We start from the raw sequence: 19,252 nt of genomic DNA on the forward strand, positions 1-19,252 counted from the left end.
CAGCATTCTTAATCCAAGTTGTTCATAAACTAAGCTGTTCTTAAACCAAGGTACCACTGTAACAATAACAATAACAATGACAATATCATTTTGGAGCTTCACAATTATATCACCAGAGCACAGTTAGGAGGAGAGAAAGGAGTATTGTGCTAGATCATGCTCTAACAAAGGAAAGCTCAATTTGGAATAAATAAGATTAAGCTCCACTGTCATTATTCAGGGCTATTATAAGAGGAAAAGGTCATTGATAAGTGGAGATCTTAGACTGCAAGGAGGTTTCCCCCTCAGAACCAGTCTTTGATTTCCTGCCCTGCTTAGGACTTTCATCACCAGAGGAGCATGTAATGTCAAGCTTGTAATGTTTGAAAAATTCAAATTACCTCCCTCAGATTCAAAGGACCAGATCAGCGTCCATAGCAGAACTCCAAACTCCCCATGCCATCAGAGTCAAAGGCTCCTAAAGCAGACATGGGTAGAAGCACAGCCCATAAAGGATGGACCTAGCTGCTCAAAGGAAGCTGCAGTCCTACTTAAGACTCAATATTGATTTGCTTCTTGCCTTGATGGAACCAGATGGTTGTTAACCATGGCTTGCTTGCTGGATCATGAATTGGGATTGGTGCCATGTGATGTTATGGTTCTAACACCTGTGTCTAGTGACACCCCTCCCTTCAACCTTGGGCTGGAATCCTGTCCTCTGGTTAGGATCACTGCCTGAGGTGGAGCATCTACAAATCTACGAGTTGATGGCATATGCTATTTAGGTTTAAGAACATTAACTTAACTGAATCAAGCGCTACAATGGGCCTGTTAACATAGCTGCAGTCCTATATGCCTACTCAGAAGGACGCCTAGAAAATTATCCAATGTAAAAATGTAAAACATTTTGTGGATTCTATTGGTTCATTCTGTGGCCTACAGAAAATATTCCTCTATTCCCCTTGAGTCGCAGGGGCGGCTGCAATTAAAAGTGGCATGATGGGTGGAAATAACTTTGTAAATAGGATTTGCATGTTCAGGGCTAGGAAGAACTGAAGTACAGTGGTACCTCAGGTTAAGAACTTAATTCGTTCTGGAGGTCCGTTCTTAACCTGAGGTACCACTTTAGCTAATGGGGCCTCCCACCACCACCGTGCTGCCACCACGCAATTTCTGTTCTCATCCTGAAGCAAAGTTTTTAATCTGAGGTACTATTTCTGGGTTAGCAGAGTCTGTAACCTGAAGCGTCTGTAACCTGAGGTACCACTGTAGTAACTTTCTGGAACTATTTACTGCAGGTAAAGAGGACTGCGCCTTGATCACTTATGTTCTCTGCTTTACACTCAGATGAGTCTGCATTTACTTAATCCTGCCTAATCCAATTGAAATGGTTAGTTTTCCAGGCAGTCTTCATCAAGGTTGTTGCATCATGGCAAAATAAAGTTCAGTGTAGGAGTGTAGACTCTTGGGGTATATCTTGATAGGAGGGTTTAGATGTGATGACTGTAATTTTGTGACAGGCTCCTTCTTCCTATGAAAACAACGGTGAGAGGATTCTAAACGGAATACAAAATGTGCATTGCCTAAGCTACTTCAAATTTGGTTTCCATGTATTTTCTGCTGCTGAAAATAGAAGTGATATAATCTGGTCCTTTTCCAGTGTAGAATTAAAAATAATGGTCTTAACGTGTCAGAAGAAAAATGTGTTAGGAGAGTCCAGTATATAATTGTAGCAAGTATGTTTTCCTCTGCAGACAAGCCACTGTCTGCATCCAACATTGGAAAGAGATGGATGTGTGAATCCATTCACATCTTCAAAAAGTAACAAAATGCTTACCATCTAGCTTTTTTCACTGTACGTGGCATATGTAAAGTCTGTATCCTCAGGGGATGTCAATTAGGGTTGCTACTTCTACATTCCCAAATATTAGTACTTGCAAATTGTATGCTTATTTATATTTATGGATATATGTAAATTGGGATATATTACTATAATTTAAATCAAAATGCATCCTGCCCGAACAGATAAGACTGTGATTGGATGACCTGTGAGCCTCCTCTGTTTGCAATATCAGATTCTAACCGTTGATGGGCACCTTTAAGGCCCTCCCCTTTTATAACCAGACATGGACAAGACAACCCTGCAAATAGAGGAACATCCTCTGTACGTAAGATACTTGGCCATCCTAATAACACATTTGAGGATATACCAGTTGAAGCAAATGTGAACAGCATTTCTGCTGAGATGCAACGAGTGCCCACTGTACTCTTCGTAAACAATTGAAGACACTTTTGTTTCAACTTTTCCATCTGGGTTAAAAGGTCACTCTCTCCCTTTGGTTTCCATCTTGTTTTGTTTTTTTAAATCTCTATTTAGTCATTCTTCCATACTGCTTTCAAAACTATTTTTTAGTTGTTTTAAGATATATTTGGAAATTGCTTTGAGAGGCAATTATTTAATAAACAAACAAACAAACGGATGGCGGAAAATACATTTAAATGGAAGGTTTGAAAATAGTTTGAACAGTAAATGAAACTTTCCTAGCTGTTATATGAAACTCTATAGTGGTCATTGTCAATGAAATAATCTTACTTGTATTTGTCATAATTACAATCTGTACAGTGCTGGATTACCAAGTAGGCACCAGCCAATGAGCCCCACACCTTTTAGGGGCCCTGTGACAACAGATCAAAATAATATTGATTTGGTTTATGAAAATTATTGGTTGGTAAAAGATAATTTGTGAAGGCCCTCCCCAACTCCCCGAAGATTTCAACTGCTTCGGCGCCTCCAATACTGAATCTGTGCTGTCAGAAATATCGACAACAATATAAAGAAAACAACATTATTAGGATTATAACAACTGTGCCATCTTAAAGTTAACAGCAGACCTGGAAGTGGTGGAGAAACCTCCAATGAGAGTCATTGGTGGAATGCAATGATTTTCAAATAAGGAAAGACTCTTTTTATTAGAAAGGAAATGACTAAGAGGGAACTTAGCAGGTCTTAACTGCAGCTGAAGGCGTAAGTGCGGGACGTAAGTCTCTCCCTCCCAGAAACCTCAAGTGTTGGGAGATGTCTGATTAATTGCTGACAGGTAAGTTTTAATGAAAGCCAAGTACTTATTCAAAGAATGAATAGCGAGCTTGTTAAATTTAATCCTGAGGGATGTTATTAAGAGAAATAGTACAGGGAGAAAAATAAAACCAAGTCAAAAGGAAAGAGCTCCGGCAATCTTGTAGGGTTGCTTATCTGGTGTTACAGTGGTACCTTGGTTCTCGAATTTAATCCGTTCCGGGAGTCCATTCAACTCCCGAAACAGTTCAAAAACCAAAGCACAGCTTCTGATTGGCTGCTGTAGCTTCCTGCAGTCAATCGGAAGCTGCAGAAGCCGCATAGGACATTCAGCTTCCAAAAAACGTTCGCAAACCGGAACACCCACTTCCATGTTTGCGCCATTTGGGAGCCAAAATGTTCAACAACTAATGCGTTCGACTTCCAAGGTACCACTGTACTTGTAGTCTCACAAAGAAAAAGCATTTTACTACCCTTAACAAACATATAACTTACGAAGAACAGAGTTAAGGCAAAACATTCCATTAGAAACTTCATCTCTATTCTTTCTAAGGCACTTGTTTTCAAAGCAAAGAATCACACTAAGCTTCCAGGAGTTCCTAGGAACAAAGCTGATTGACTACCAGTGTAGACTATTAATATCCTTAATATTAGCCATTGTCAAACAAGGTAAGAGGTCAGGCCACCATAAAGCTGACAATATATCCCAGGTTTGATTAATTTCTGGTCGCACACTTTATAGTTCCTGCTGTAATTATATCTGTGTTTCGATTTGGGTTCACTCTTTTTGTTTTATTTTTATTTAACAAAATTTATATATTGCTTATATTGGTTTATAATTTGGGTTAGCTGCTCTGAATTTCATTATGATGAAAAGGCAGCAAGATGATGTTTTAATAAATTTAGAAAACAGTCAAAGATTTAATTAGAAGAATCAAACCCTCCCCTGCTCTTGCCAGCTAATGCCACTACTTTTTACATATGAAAATATTCACCCACAGGTTTTTGTTTCTGACATTGGCTGGAATATTAAAGGGTAAAATTACTTTACTACATGCTTAAATACCTCATGAGTCTCTGCATGGCATCAGTTACTTTGAGGTAAATTTGCTTCTTTTTTTAAAATAATGAAGAATGGCTACAACAAACTTTGAAACTCAGAAACAGGCAAACTTTTAGCCATGGGTTAAGGTAAAGGTAAAGGTACCCCTGCCCGTACGGGCCAGTCGTGTCCGACTCTAGGGTTGTGCGCCCATCTCACTTAAGAGGCCGGGGGCCAGCGCTGTCCGAAGACACTTCCGGGTCACGTGGCCAGCGTGACGAAGCTGCTTTGGCGAGCCGGCACCAGCGCAGCACACGGAAACGCCGTTTACCTTCCCGCTATAAAGCGGTACCTATTTATCTACTTGCACTTAGGGGTGCTTTCGAACTGCTAGGTGGGCAGGAGCTGGGACCGAAAGACGGGAGCTCACCCCGTCACGGGGATTCGAACCGCCGACCATGCGATCGGCAAGCCCTAGGTGCTGAGGTTTTACCCACAGCGCCACCCGAGTCCCTTAGCCATGGGTTACCATGTTTCAAAAAGCAAAAACCAGGACAGCCTCCCCAAAACCACAATTTTTCAATTGACTAGCCTAAGATCCAGGACAAAGTGCCACATTTTGGAAATTTCCTCCAGACATCAATTCCACCTTTGAATTACTTTTTTTGCATGTGTGCATACTCAGAAGTAAGCCCCATTGAGTTCAATGGAGTTTGCGCTCAAGTAAGTGGCCATAGGACTACTTCTAAATTAATATGCATTCTAAATTAATTTGCAGATTAAACCACACCAACATACTGCACTAACAGCAGAGAGTATTATGGAGAACGTTCTGGGAATGTGCTCAGACATAACGTTGAGTGAACTAAGGGGGGAAAAACAAACTTCAGGGAGGGAGGACCTGAGGAATGTCAGATGGTGACATGGAACAGGGCCTTTTCTGTGAGAGCCCCACCTCTACAGAACTCCCCACACTAGTGGTGGTGATTTGGTGCCATCTTAAAATACTTCTATTTCATCAGGTATTTGGTGGCTAACCATACAGCACTTCTGAGAGAATATATTGTTTCATGTTGCTATTTTATAGCTGGCATGAATTTGTTCTAACTGCTGCCTTACTATTTTGTTACATTTTTATGGCTTTCAGCAACTTTGTTAGCTGCCTTGTGCTCTAATCAGGACAAAGGACAGGCAATCAACCAACCAACAAATGATGACAGAAAAACTATGTGGCAGATGCAACTAACTTGATTCCAAACATTTCAAATAATTTATAGTCAAGGGAAAGAGCTCTGGCACACCTGCTCCACACCAGACCAATTACATCTTCCTCTGAAGGGATGGGGTTTTCTCTGATGCCATTAGACAGGGTCGTATGGACTTTCTACGCTAGCAAGTTCTTATAAGGAAGAATGTAGTCACAGAGGATGGTTTAAAGGGTATGATTTGAAAGCAACTTCCTGAAACTATGCAGGTCTGGGACTAGCCAGTGCTAGGATTAGCGACCAGCTGGGAGCCACATGTAAACGATCTTGGATTCCATGATGGAAGGAAGTAGATAAGAAATGAAAAATAAATAAACGAACGAGTGTGCTAGCAAGCAGGGCAGCTTGCACTGACTTTTTCAGTTATTATCAGGCATTTCCTTCAGGTGGTATAAGATACTCCTGGTACCTTTCTGGTAATGCTGATGCAGAAGATTGAACTATCGTCATGGACGGTTGCAAGAAGTTGGAAGTCAAACCTCACACTACTGAAGCAATCATGGATTCAGATAACCAGGGTGAGTGAAGATTATGACAGGTTATATACGTCATATGTTTCTCTTCCAACTGCAAGAGATACTTGCAAACTGCTTCTGATTTCATGACGTACAAAAATATCTTGCTCCGCCCACATTCTTAGGCAAACCATTCTTTATTTTCCCTGAGAGATACTGTTCCTGGCAAATTACTGGCTGGGAGGATGATTTAGACTGGGTTTAGAATGCTTTTAAAATGTTTTTATATTGATGGGTTTGCAGCCCTGGGCTCCTTCAAGAGGAAGGACAGGATAGAAATTGAAATACAGTGGTACCTCGGGTTAAGTACTTAATTCGTTCTGGAGGTCCGTTCTTAACCTCAAACTGCTCTTAACCTGAAGCACCACTTTAGTTAATGGGGCCTCCTGCTGCCACCGTGCCACTGCTGCGCGATTTCTGTTCTCATCCTGAAGCAAAGTTCTTAACCCGAGGTAATATTTCTGGGTTAGTGGAGTCTGTAACCTGAAGTATATGTAACCTGAAGTGCATGTAACCCAAGATACCAGTGTACTACTACTACTACTACTACTACTACTACTACTACTACTACTATTCTAGGAACGATCAGACTAAATTAGGCTTGGCAACCTTTTAGGACTAGTGGGGACATTTTGAATTTTGACAGTGTGATGGGGGCACCGGTCACAAATTGGCTGCCATGGGGCATTGGCAGAACACAAATAGATTGCTGTGGAAAGCATGGCATTACATAAAACTAGTGGTAGTCCTAGTGAAACTATTCCCATAACTGTTTCCATACTATAAAAGGCTTAACATGTTGGATTTATTCCTGCCAGACAGCTATTAAAGGCATAAGAGCCCTGTTTCCCCTCAATGCTAAAACCTAGGCTGCTATCCTGTACCCACTTACCTGAATGTAAGCCACATTAAACACAAGGAGACTTACTTCTGAGTACACATGTAGACCATTGTACAGTGAAATCTTAACAACTGCCTAGTCTTTATTTCCTGCAGAGCAGGATACATGCTTAGGCTTCTTTGCAATGCTTTCATATTTGCCCTTTGGGGACAAGGCATATTCTTTAGCCTCTACTCACACGTATTGTGTAGTAGTATTTGCAGAAAACAACTTCTAGGGAGTACCTGATCTCAGATTAACCCTCCATAGAAAAGAGGCATCCTGGTTGCTGGGAAAAGGGAAGGGCAAACTATGAAGATTCCAAGAGCTAGGCAATAAGACAAAGGCAGGAAAAGTGCACTAAAAGAGAGGGAGAAACAGCAGCTCTGTGCAACCCCAGGGACCCCTATTGCCTGATCTCCTGGCAACTCACTTATCAACCACAGCCCTGCTGTTTGGCCACAAACACTGACAAGTGGGGGCAGGCAGGATAGCTCGTCCCAAAAACCACTCAGAAGAAAAACTGCATATTTTGCTTTATAACTTTCTAAGATGGCTAGAGCCTTACTTTTTATTAAAAAATAAATGAAAGGTCCAAGTCTCTGGTTCCTAATCAGGCATGCCAATGAAGGCCTTCACAGGTGCCACAGTGGCCCATAGGGGGATAGGCTGGTGCCCCCCCATCCTAAATATGTGAATAGGAACTTAGTATCTATTCCAGTCTGATCCGTAATAATAACATTTTACTGAATTTTGGGTGGTAATGCATGTTGAATAACACATCATTCATAATATTTATACTATCTTAGCTGCCTGAAGTTCTGGTGCAATATCACTGAATACTGCTATAACATCACATTATAATATATATATTATTGTAATGATGTAGCTGCTTGCTGGCCTCAACCAAAGCACTTCTGTACTGGTAAATAAAGCTTGGGCCAAGACTGTTACATTGGGCTTGCAACCCTATCCATATTTAGCCTCTTTGATAAGTGTCACTGAACACAGAGTATTTATGAATAAGCATGTATAAGGGTAAGTATCCTAAGAACATGCATTTGGGAACACATCTCAGAAACATCAATAGGATGTTTCATCAATAGGATGTGTGCATTTATACATATTTACTCAAGTCCCACTTTGTTCTGCAAACTTGCTTCCAAATAAGTATTAGTAGGATTAGGTAAAATTGTCAGATACTGTCTTGTCTCTTGTGTTAAGAGCGGGATTTCTAAAGTGCAAAAGTTGAAATGGTGTTCATACACCGTACAAAAGAAAAGATGATATGTTCCAACATTTGAAGTCCAGTTTTATTGAGACAATACATTGGTGTACGCAATTCAAACTTTATTTTTACGCACCATCTATCATACATAAGTTTTACAAAGTTCAATAATACAATTTCAGTGTTGATGTAAAATGAAAGCAGATGGCATATCGATTCAATGTATGATGCCTTTTAAAAATGTACACAGATTCAAAAGAACTCTCATAGTCCTTAGAAGCCCACTTCATCCTGTCTCAGAAGCTATGAACCTCCTCTAGGTCAACTGTGAATTGTTCTAAATTGCATTGGGATTAGGTCTCTAGGGTCCTGCCTGAATGGCTAATCAAAACCTACATTCCCAACCCTAAACCAAAATAAATATAATGATGCTTCATAGCATACAGGTGGAAGAAAGGCAAGTTGTTAGACCAGATACCTAAATCCACTTGTTGATGGCACATTGAACTCTCAATTGTGTGGTATCTATACAGAATAAAGTGAGGAAGGTTTCACAGCTGGTAGCTAGACTAGGCAACCCATTGGGCCGTCTTCAGTCTTGATCACTTTTACACTAAAATACCATCCAAATCACACTAAAGTCAGAAGACGACCCTCCTTTATAGGGACTATTCCCAATGTTCAGCTTTTGAGTGCCATTGCTTATGTAAGAAAAAGGCACCAATCACAAGTGGGAGACATCACTAGGAGCAGGGGGCAACAAAGCTTGTAAAAGCACAAAAAGTTTAGAAAAATTGACTTCTAAGGGGAGAACCCTCCCCCATCGTGAAGCCTGAGCACACTCAGTGGTCATGGAATGCTCATTGGCTGTTGGGGAGATGCTGAAATATTGTATCCCTTTTTATATACCCAATTGATCAATGTGCTCTGCAAAAGAGGACCTCTTGAACATGCTATCATGCGATGCACTACAGGAATTGGGCCATTAGTGTGGTGTCAACAGTTCTTCGGCATATCCTCCTATTGCATGTTAGGTGCCATGTCCGCTGTCCTTTTGGTTCCTACTGAAGACCTCTCTTTTTCAACAATTATTTCATCCCAGTCTGCATCTGTACTGGAACTATTTTTATACATTGAATTGTTTTAGGTGTTTTTACCCTCTCCCTGTTTTATGGTTGTTCCCACCCCACTTTATAATCACATAGTTTACAGTTGTAATCTGCCTTGGGACCTTATGTGGTCCCATAGGTGTAGGAAAGCTGTGGTGCTCCAGATGTTGCTCCCATCAGTGCCAGCAGGCATAGCCAATGGCCAGGGATGAGAGCTTATTTCAGTGACATCTGGAGGGCCAAAGATTCTCCACATCTGCGGTAAAGGGTGGGTGAGAAATTAAATACACAAATAAGCACTTTAAAAAATAAATAAAGTTCAAGACATTTCAGCAATCTTTACAGTCGCTCTTTAAGATAGGCCAGTATTATTATCTACAAATTGCAGGTGGGAAGACTGATACGGAGAGAGTCGCTTGGCTAACACTGCCAAGGATGTTCTCATGAGCCAGAGATGCCTGAGCATCCAGTCTTCTTCATACCTGCAGCAAAAGGGGGACATGTTCTGAAATGAATCTGAGTTGTGTTATCTCAACACTTTGAAGATGAGAAGAGGTAGATAAGATTTGTAAATCCTGAAAATGTCTCAACTTTCAACTTTCTTGTATCAGAATGTTTTGTGACAACAGGAGCTGTTGTAATTGTAATCAGAGGCCTCTTATATGAGACCTCTTTCATATTAAAGGAGCATTTAAATGTTTTGACTTAATGCTGAGTCATGTTGGGGTATCCTACTAATGACTTCTTCTAAAACAGGTGCAGCCAACCAGGTGCCCTCCAGGTGTTAGACTATGATTAGTATCAGGCTCAGTCAAAGATAGCCAATATTCAGGCATGATGGGACTATATTAATTTGTGGAAAAAAGTAATAAAAATAAATGGAGAAAAATAATGTGCAAAAATTACAAAATCATGTAAACATCTTAACAACAAAATAAACAACAAATTAACAACTCAGTTTGTCCAACATCTCAAGAATACATTATTGACTCTCTTTGTTCTAAAGTGTATGTTTCAAGCGGTTTTTAATGTACAGAGTAGCAAAAGGCTGCATTCGCAACATAACTGAGATGTGATAACCTCAAATAAGTTAAATTTTGAAAAAACATTTTCTAACTGCAGGCACATCCTTTTCATCATGCATCTATTAAGTGCACTTAGCGAAAGTCAGTTTCTTGAACTGAAGCTACATTCAAATACACCTTTTGCAGCAGAATCCTGGGCATGTCTACTCAGAAATGAGTTACCCAGAGTTCAGTGGTACCTATTCTCAGATTAAGTGTGTAAAACTGATACTTCTGAGCATCCATGCATTGTTTAATCTTCTTGTTTCCTTTCTTCTTTTGCCACTTCACACATATTTCCTATAACCCCAGGCAGCTGCTTCGATGTTGAGGGACAGCAATCCCACTTTGTTGTGACACAGCCTCATCTGGCCTCAGTCTGGCCTGCTTTCTCAGTGATGGTGAGGGATGCTATCCTGCCACCAGTGCTGAGGTAAGATTCAGCTGTAGTCTAGTCAGCATCTGTATGTGGACAAATGCCACATGTCTTGGCTCAGCTCTGTGAAAACTTGACAGTTTGTGGATTAGACTGGGGCCAGGAAATACACTGATTTTGGCCAGACCTGCTGCTGGGCTTGTGATCTAAGGCAAAGTACTACTACAAGGCCTTAGGAAACCACAAAGCACAGCTATGTGGTCCCAATGCTAGACCTGGGATTTCTAGTGAAGCCCAGCTGTGAAGCTCCAATCATCCTAAATCCAGTGGTTTTGACTGGGTTTTTAGGAGTTTGAAGTCCATTGTATGACAAATCTTAGGCCCAGATGCATTTGTGACAGGTTAGTCAAGATAGAATCTTATTTTGCAACTTAGTTTGAAACAGAAAGCTTCTTTTTACATCTGTAGTAGCATGTTGAGCATGCAATAAATTGACCAGTGCCACATATTCACTTACTGCTCAACACATAGTACCACTTCATATTTTGTGTCCTCCAAAATATGTGTAACATATATGAGCAAAATGCATGTATGGTTGATTCTTGGTCTTCGTAGTGAATACTTGTGATAAAACACACACATGGCACACATCATATATTAAGTAGCTCTCAATCTGGATCGATATAGTTGCAGTCATAAGAACTACGGGTTAAATTGTTATGAATCTGGTTATAAATACCCTTTTCCGATGCTTCTAGGCTAGGGTCCACTGTAGGGCCCTGAGGCTTAAATATAGCATCCACATGTGGCAATCCAGATGTTAATCTGGAGGCAAAATATTGTATGTGAGAAATACAGACTTTTAAAATATTCTAAAGCCAATAATTTATTAGTTGCAAAAGAACCACTGCAGCTGCTTTTGAATGTCATTTCCAACACAACATAACTGTTGATTCAGAGATAGTTGCAACCTTTACATCAGTGGCAGCTGACAGGCTTCCCTTCAGATATTGATTGGACTGAAATTCACATCATTCCTGATCATCAACCTTGCTGACTGTGGCTAATGTGAGCTGTAATCCAACATGTGGAAGGCATTATGCTTTCACCTCGGTCTTATGTATGCCTCTCCCAGGGTCATACCAGAACACAAATTGTCTATAATGAAGGCTCAAAGAGTCCTTTTAAATGACAATTGTAAGATTTCTTGTAAACTGCTTAAGAGGTTTGGTTTGACCAAGTGGCATAAACATAGTTAATGAATGAATGAATCAATCAATCAATCGATTAAATTGTACTGGCATAATGTGTGCACTTTGTTCATACCCAGCCCTAAGCATCAATGGGGTCTAGATAATGCTGTGAAGGGCAGCCAACTTTGAACTGGCCCCACCTGTAGAGTGTATAGCAGCCGTCCCACCATTACAAATCTGTATTGGATGACCCAGACATCAGAGCCTCGTGACATTCCTGGTGTCCTGCTTCTGAAGAGTATTTGTTTCTTGCTTCCTGTTTTTCTTTTCTTCCTCTTCTCTGATTGTGGCATGCTTCAGAATCTTGGCAAGATGATGGGGAGCAAAAAGAAAGATCCCAAATCCTAGTATCAATAGTGCAGTTTGTCATTTGCTGGGTGTGTGTGTGTGTGTGAAGAGAGTAATAATTCTTTCCAGTTAAAAAGCTAGTCAGATGCTCTAATCAAGCCACCCTTGCAGTTTTTCCATTTTACTAGTCTGTAAAGTAGATGAAATATGTGAGAAATGAGATTTCCCCATGTTAAACTACTGCAATTAATGCTTACCAACCATTTATGAAACAAACTAAATGTTACAAGTCCCCACAAAAATGATGGTGGTTAAATGCACCTGCCACTTGCAAGCCCACCTGAAATTTCTGTATATTGTTGGAGACCTCAGGGCAGCAACATTTTGTACCAGAGATCGAGGTCCGAATGAGACCTTGAGGAATGACTGTACCCGGCCTCTCCAGTCTCATTTCGTGCAACATGACAAAAGAAGCCTATGTTCTTAATCCCACAGAAGGTTAAGTATTGGGATTCTAGCCCAAGAAAGGCTAACAGCTGAAGCTGAAGAACGGGTGCTAAGAGGCTTGAATTCAAGAACGTGAAGTGAAAGATGAATAAACTGCTGAGAATGCTAGTGCAGCAGCCTTTTAATGAGGAAGTGGAATGAGAAGTCAGCCATTTAGAGGTTTTAACCAGCTAGTCCCATTAAGGCAGGGATGGGAAACCAGTGCCCCTCCAGATGTTAATGGATTACATTGGCCATGCCAGCTGCAGCTGATGGGAGTTGGAAATCCAAACATATCAGAACGGGCACAAGTTTCCCATCCCGGTCTTAATGCAAAACGGAAGTTGGCATTCCTCAAGAAGAGGAAAATACTGCTCTCCACACATGGTACAACGAAATAATAGACCTTTAGCACCTTATTGCTGATATCCAAGGGTGCTATCATCTTAAGTACAGGATGAAAGAGCATCAAGTTGCAGTGAGCATCTTCCTCTAGTTGTGGCAAAAAGGCAAGACGCAAAACTGCTAAGATTAACAACAGAAGCTACTGATTCTACTCATGTTTTAGTTCTATGTGGCTGCATTGTTTTGTTTTTGGTTTTTTTAAAAACACACAGATATAACCTGATGAAAAATTTGCTTTTCTGGCTTTTGGCAAGACTGCATGCACACAGGTAACAAGCAAATGTGATCTGTAAAGATTCCAGACTTCTGACAAGACACAGGGATAAAATTGGGGGAACAAGAAAGAGCATTGCAAGACTTCAACTACTATGCTTGCCTACATTCATTAAGAATTTGAATTATTAGCATTACACTAATAGTGTATGCAACACCTTCCAGAGTTACATAAACCAAAGAGACTAGTCTTGCTACCATATTGCTGACAATCTTAAATACGCAGTGGGGATACTGTCCTCAACTGTGGCTTGGGTGGGGGGTAGAGAGATATAAAAGTGTTGGGCGGGTAGAATGTATGTAAACTGTCATTATAGCTGCTGAAAGCTTGCTTACAGGCGAGGATGTGTGCAACATGTATTACATACATATATGGAAAGAATATGTTATTTCTGACTTGTAGAAACATGAATAACCAATGTGGTGCTCTCCTAATGTTCTGAGACTACAGCTCTCATCATCTCTAACCACTGACCATACTGACTGGGGCTGCAGTCCAACCATGTCAGCAACCCCTGCCCTACATCTTTTATCGAACGTCACTCATCTAGAGCAAAAAGGAGTGTGTGCACACACACCCCTCATAAAAATGGGACCTCTCTCCTGTACATCAAAAAGAAAAGTTGCTGCTATTCTGCACTGTGTACATAATAATTTGCTAGTAAGATAACTAGAAAGCACCAAACTGCCTAGCAACATCATTTAAAGAGGTAAATAAAGAAATATTAATACCACCAAGTTTGTGGCCTTACACCAGCCAGTCTTTCATTCAATCTATTTCTTTTGGAGTTCCAGTCCTTCCACATTTAATAGGCAACCCGTAAGCATATAATAAACAGAACCTTACAAATGTTAAATCTCCACCTTCTTTACCATCCTTTCTCTGGTTGCCAGAAACCAATGGAAGTAATAAGAAGGTACTGCAATATTTTTGGAAAATGCACAGATTTGGGTTTGGTTAATCTTTTTAGGAAAGTGTTTCTAGAATATACTGGAAGCTACTGAAAACTCCTCCTTGGCCCCCTTGCTGTCCTAAAACATGATAGATAAATAATAAGCTTAACAGGACGCTTTGTGCTGTGTAGATGTGTCTCATAGAACAAAGGATCGAGCTTACAGGTTCTCTCCCCTTCTCCTACATGCCTCGGAGGACTTCTGCCACATTTACTTTGTGGCGACTGCTGCCCCCTGGACCTGGTAGGATGGCTAGGAGATTGTGGGGGTTTGGTCAATGGGGTCAGGAAGTTTCTCCTCATATCCATCCCTTACAAAGATACTGTGAGCATTTAATAATTGCATTTTTACAAACGCTTAGTACACGCACAATGGTATTCAAGTAGATTTTTCTCAGAGTAAACCCACTGAAATTAATTAGTTAGGGACATTAATTTCAATAAGTCACCTATACTGTGCTGTGAGCATAATAATGATGTTAACAAAACATTCTTTCTGCAACACTGAGTTGAATGAGGATGATATAGTCCAAGATGATGAATAGCAAAAGCATGAAGCAGAACACCCAGGCTGCAGTGCTACTACAGTGCTACTGGTGCTACTACAGTGGTGATGATGGTGATGATGATATTGGTAACAAGAAAAAATCTCCCCTGAAGTAAATGGGGAATTGAGCAACAACAGCACAGCACACTCTTAGGATACATTTCTAGTCCCACTACAATGCTGCTGGTGGTGGTGATGATAACATTGTTAAAAAAATATATCTTTCAAAGGAAATAGGGAATTGTGTAAAGAGCATGAGAGAAAAACAGAAACACTTAGCAAGCCATTTCTGTCTCTCATTTCAAGAAAAGCATCCAGAATTATACCCCTTCCCAACTATCAACACACATGTATTCTAGCATGTGGGTGGTATTCAATGCTAGTTCTCCTCAGAGTAGAATCCTGAAAGGGCAATGCCACACAAAAGAAGACCGTTCCATTGTATCTGGAATCTTGGTTTACAATAAATGATGGTTAATTGTTGAGTCAAGCAATTTCAAACCATAATTTATGAAGCTGGCTTGTTTAACAAACTAATGTTGTAAACCAGTATTCCTGGTTCATGCAAGATTCTTTGAATTCCCATCTACCGGTATACATAATACAGAACTGAGGAGGGGTTGGAGTTTATAGAAATCTGCTGGGATTGGCTATGCTATGAAGCTCCTGGTGGTGAACACCATTGAACTGCTGATCCCCTGCTGGCTTGCTGTCACCACCAATCACCTGCTTGGCTCTGACTTCAAGCCTCCCTTGCCAAGGCACAACAGGGAGCACTTGTAAGGCTCTCAGTTGTTCATTGGCAGCTGCATTTCTGGCTGTCATCACATACGACGTCAGGTGGGGCAGGTTACATGGATTGGGGGAAAGAGCCATGCCAGCCAAATTGGGACCCATGCCAGACCTAATTAGGCCCACAGGCTCTCCACCCATGTACCAAACCATGATTTTAGCATTATGTGCAAACAGACCCCATTCTGAAGCCATTTAGACACTGTTTTAGCTGCACAATTGCCTCTACTCCTGCAAGTCGCTCCTAAGCTGCTCCTGGCAGCATTTGCACCTCCTACTTATGTGACAATAGTGGATTGTATAGTTACATGCAATGGTAACAGTATCTGACCCATTAAGCAGATGTGTAAGGAGAGTGATACACAACCACACAAGTAACAGTGTCTCCCACTGGTGACATGGGGCTAGGCCTTCTCTGTAATGGCATCCTGACTGTGGAACAGTATCCTGACGGAGATGTGCTTGTGGCCCACATGAACATTATTCCACCAAAAGCTAAAGATCCACTTGTTTGTCCAGGGGCTTTAGGGAAGGGTGGATTTGGCTGATGACCTGTTATTCTTTGAAAACTGCACTGCCAATTCTGTATTTTACTGACGCTATTGCAGGTTTTCAAGGTTGTAATTTTATTTGTATTCTTTGCTGATCTATGCACCACCCTGGGATCCTAATGGAAGAATGGCAGGGTATAAATATGAAGTGTAATAAAAAATGACAGATGTAATTATTCTGGAGGGCGGTTTGGGAGCAACCACAGTAGTGGCAGCAACCACACAGCTCTCAAGGTAAGATATAGACAGCATTAACAGGACATGATTGGAGCTTTTCGGGGATTATAGTATCATGAACTAGATCACTGGTGAAAAGCTGTTGTATTCATTCATTAGGCACTACAAAATCATTATACAGTATAAAATTTGGAAGTCTGAGGGTTCAACAAACTGACAAAATTTGTGACATAGCATGGGGTCCAGAATAAACCAAAGAATGCTATTTAAAGGAACTGGTTACTTGTCATTTTATTTATTGTCCATTTACTTCAATAATTTATATATTGCTTAATCAGCAATCTCTAAGCGGTGTTGTCACAAAATAATTTTGAATTGGTTGCTTTCAGGGAGACAGCAATTGTGATTTTCTTTTAAAATCCCTTATGTGTCAATGCAATTTGACAAATCAAGAAATTATTTACAGTGGTCTAATGTTTTAAACTACTGTTTAAATCTGTGATCAGATATCTGCTGTTATACAAACCTGATATTAATAACCCACACCACCAGTATGCTGCAGAAATGTAGTCTTAAAAAAAGGCAAAATGGATGTTATTATCTCCTATCTTACAACCAAAGCAGAAATTTGCTAATAATAAGGTGATCATTGCAAGTCACGTTAATCAGAGACTAAATCGACAGAATTCCGGGAAATGTGTGTTACAGTGTCTCGCAGCTTTGATTTTGTTCAAGTCACATTAATCCAATTTATTATCTTATTAGTGGCTTTCAATGCTGGCAGAAGTACTAATGAAATTTGTCCTCCTAAAAGATGGGCTCACCGCTTACATCCAACTGTTCACTGTGCTCTGAAGGAGGCATCCTGCAGAAATCATCTCATCAGTAGGCTTGTTCCACATGTTGTTGGAATCAGGTTTTCAGTGTGGCGCCACCTACCATTTGGAACTCCCTCCTCTTACATATCAGGCCAGTGGTGTCTTTTTTGTCTTTTCAGTGAAGGCCTTCCTATTTCAAAAGGTCTTTTAAGTGGAGGTCCCCCCTCAGGTATTGGATGTGATATATATGATATTGTGTTCTTTTATCATTGATATTTTTATTGCTCCAAGATGTTCCATAAGATGCACTCCACAAAGAGAATGAAATAAAATGAATAAAAAGAATCTTCCAAAAAGAGAGCACAAAGAAGTCAAGGGTTAAGCCCTGAAAACAATAAAGTACTTATTTGCATGAGAAGCTGTGTGTTGATACTACCAGCTTTCCAATTAATGCAGTATCTAATTGGATTACATAATGAAGTGATTAATTTACAGCTGAAGTTAGCAGACAGCATAAACGAGACTCCATGCCCCTTAGCTTATATGGAGCTCAAAATTCAGTGCAAGCATGCAATGATCCACCGTAACTTGAGGTGTAACTTTAAAGAACAATCTTAGTTGGTCTCTAAGGTGCTACTGGTCATTTATTTTATTTTATTTTAAATATATTTTTAAAGAACCCCAAGAGACTGGCTGCTTATATTGATCCAGGATAATTTTAAATCAACGTCAGATTAACTTGAAGTGGGGAAGAGCTACAGCTCAGTGGTAGAACATGCCAAAGCTTCACATTTCAATCCTCAGCATCTCCATGTTCAACTGAGAAAGGCTCTTGTCTGAAACCCTTAAAAACTTCTGTCAATCAGTGGAGAGAGCAACAAGCTACATGGACCAATGTTCTGATGTGGCATAAAGAAAGTTCTTGTGTCCTAGGTCAGACAGCAAAATAGTTTGCTGTCCATTTTCTTTTTCATCCCCTTACACAGCATCAAATGCAGCTGAGAAGAATCCAATAAACTTCAAGAGCAGAATTTGGGGAGGTTCATTGGGAAGGAGTAGCCTGAAAAGTTCTGGTGCATATGCAGAATGTTGCTTTCAAGCCTTTGGATCCTGGCTATCTTTGACAAATAGAAATATACTTTGGTATCTATCTAGGACAAGAGCTGAGATACCGTACAAATGGGTGCTACGTTATAGCAGAATATTCAAAATGTCCTTTATTCAACAATCACATCTCAAAATGTTAACCTGGGTCTTGATAGATCCAAGGAACCATCAATTTCAGCAAACATGAGAGCAGCCATGATGAACTAAAATGGATGACAGCAATGGAACAATCCTGCTCGTCAAAGGCTGCTTGGATATGCTGCTGAATATAATGACAGCCAACACATGACTTTGGTATCTGGATTGGAGAGGAAGATTTAAAAAAAGCTGTACAAAGATGCCGAAGGATCAGCAAGTGTTATTACATATGGTGAAACACTTGGGCTATTTTGGAAGAAGATACTGAGACATGTAACACATACTGACACTGGGACGTGTCACAGTGACCTGTGTGAAGTCAGTGGTGAATGGCAGAGATACCAAGTGCACCTTCCCCTAGATCAGGTTGTTAATGATAAAAAATGATGCGGAATGAGTAAAAGATTGGAAGAGGGTGTACAGCTTTATTTTCAGTTTACTTTTCTCCTTCACACTACACTACAGCTACCTTTCTTTTCTATCCTTATGGTTTTATCTCCCTATCTCCTTTCTTTTTTACTGTTGTAAAAAAAGAGCAGTGGTAAAAAAAGAGCAATTATAAGACAGTGTAGAATAGCCAGAAAAACAGATGATATGTACTGGAGTGAGTTTTAGATGCAGGCATTGGATTCTTATTCAAACTGCTTTAATAGCTTGGACAATGGCGTGCCATTTCTTAGATATTATTCTGTTAGTTGCCATTCTATGCTTTTTCCATGGTACTGCCTGAATAGGAGGGATAATTCTGCCATATTGCAGTAAGCTCAACTGAAACCCCCTCCCCTTAATTACAGTGTAATTCCATATATATTAATAAGAAGACACCACCAGTAAATCTTTAGGTAAGCTGCAGATACACAGCTATGAAGGTCAATTTCCTTTTGTAACTAACACACACATAATTTTAGTAAATGTCTCTTCCATGAAATT

The 19,252-nt window shown here is 40.3% G+C and overlaps 1 protein-coding gene across 2 annotated transcripts in view; it reads right to left on the reverse strand.

Moving 5' to 3' along the window:
- The window catches only part of SCAF8 (SR-related CTD associated factor 8), a 71,330-nt gene that overhangs the window by 4,874 nt on the left and 47,204 nt on the right, over nt 1-19,252 (reverse strand). The gene's annotated exons all lie outside the window — the stretch shown is intronic.

Source organism: Podarcis muralis, chromosome 3, assembly GCF_964188315.1.
Source record: "Podarcis muralis chromosome 3, rPodMur119.hap1.1, whole genome shotgun sequence".
In the NCBI taxonomy this organism is placed as follows: domain Eukaryota; kingdom Metazoa; phylum Chordata; class Lepidosauria; order Squamata; family Lacertidae; genus Podarcis; species Podarcis muralis.